Raw genomic sequence first — 2,168 nt, 5'->3', positions numbered from 1 at the left:
CATCTGCCTGGCCCACTTGATAAATGTATTAGGAGAAAGTTGGTTGTTTTGATATGTTCATTTTCATACGGTTTGGGAAATAATTAAAAAAATTCGATGTTTCTTTAGAATCAATGTGAGTGGTGACAGGTATGAGGGGGCACTGGGACAAGAGCTAGCACTAACTGCCTTTGACTCATTGCCGCCATCTGCCTGGCCCACTTGACATATGTATAAAGAGAAAGTTGTTATTTTTGATATTTTTATATACATATGGTTTGGGAAATCAATAAAAATATTCAATGTTTCCTTAGAATCAATGTGAGTGGTGACGGGTATGAGGGAGCACTGTGATAAAAACTAGAGCTAACTGCCCCTGACTCCTTGCCGCCATCTGCCTGGCCCATCTAATATATGTATAAATAGAAAGTTGTTTTTTTTTTTATATGTTCATTTACATATGGTTTGGGAAATAAATAAAAAATTTCAATGTTTCTTTAGAATCAATGTGAGTGGTGACGGGTATAAGGGGGCACTGGGACAAAGCCTAGCAAAAGCTGAACCTTGACTCCTTGCCGCCATTTGCCTGGCCCATTTGATATATGTATATAGAGAAATTTGGTTGTTTTGATATGTCCATTTACATATGGTTTGGGAAATAAATAAAAAAAATTCATTGTTTCTGTAGAATCTATGTGAGTGGTGATGTGTGTGAGGTGGCACTAAGCCTAGCAAAATTTGCCGCTGACTCGTTGCCGCCATCTGCCAGGCACACTTAATATATGTATAAAGAGATAGTTGGTATTTTTGATATTCTTATATACATATGGTTTGGGAAATCATTAAAAATATTCAATTTTTCCTTAGAATCAATGTGAGTGGTGACGGGTATGAGAGGCCACTGTTACAAGGCCTAGCACTAATTGCCCCTGACTTCTTGCCGCCATCTGCCTGGCCCACTTGATATATGTATAAAGAGAAAGTTGCCTTTTTAAATATGTTCATTTACACATGGTTTGGGAAATAAAAAAGAAAATTCAATGTTTCTTTAGAATCAATGTGAGTGGGGACGGGTATGAGGGTGCACCGGGACAAGGCCTAGCAAAAACTGCCCTGACTCCTTGCCGCCATCTGCTTGGCCCACTTGATATATGTATAAAGAGAAAATTAGTTTTCTTATATGTTCATTTACATATGGTTTGGGAAATCAACTAAAAAAATTCAATTTGTCTTTAGAATCAATGTGAGTGGTGACGGGTATGAGAGGGCACTGGGACAAGGCCTACAACTAAATGCCCTGACTCCTTGCTGCCATTTGCCTGGCCCACTTGATATATGTATAAGGAGAAAGTGGTTTTTTTATATGTTCATTTACATACGGTTTGGGAAATAAATAAAAAAATTTCAATGTTTCTTTAGAATCTGTGTGAGTGGTGACGGGTATCAGGGGGCACTGTGACAAGGACTAGCACAAACTGCCCCTGACTCCTTGCCGGCAACTGCCTGGCCCACTTGTTATATGTATAAAGAGAAAGTTAGTTTTGTTTATATGTTCATTTACATATGGTTTTGGAAATCATTAAAAAAAATTCAATGTTTCTTTAGAATCAATGTGAGTGGTGACGTGTATGAGGGGGCACTGGGACAAGGCCTAGCACTAACAGCCCGTGACCCCTTGCCGCCATCTGCCTGGCGCATTTGATATATGTTTAAAGAGAATGTTGGTTTTTTATATGTTCTTTTACATATGGTTAGGGAAATAAATAAAAAAAAAATCAGTGTTTCTTTTGAATCAATGTGAGTGGTGACGGGTATGAGGGGGCACTGTGAAAAAAACTAGCACTAACTGCCCCTGACTCATTGCCACCATCTGCCTGGCCCATTTAATATATGTATAAATAGAATGTTTTTTTTATATGTTCATTTACATATGGTTTGGGAAATAAATAAAAAAATTCAATGTTTTTTTAGAACCAATAGGAATTGTGACGTGTATGAGGGGACACTGTGACAAGGCCTAGCACTAACTGCCCCTGAATCCATGCCACGATCTGACTGGCCCACTTGATATATGTTAAAGAGAAATTTGGTCTCCTTGATATTTTCATATTCATATGGTTTGGGAAATCAATAAAGAAAATTCAATGTTTCTTTGGAATCAATGTGAGTGGTGACGGGTATGAGGGCTC

Source organism: Schistocerca gregaria, unplaced genomic scaffold (genome assembly GCF_023897955.1).
Source record: "Schistocerca gregaria isolate iqSchGreg1 unplaced genomic scaffold, iqSchGreg1.2 ptg000077l, whole genome shotgun sequence".
Taxonomy (NCBI): Eukaryota; Metazoa; Arthropoda; class Insecta; order Orthoptera; family Acrididae; genus Schistocerca; species Schistocerca gregaria.
Note: the sequence above shows the minus strand (reverse complement) of the source record.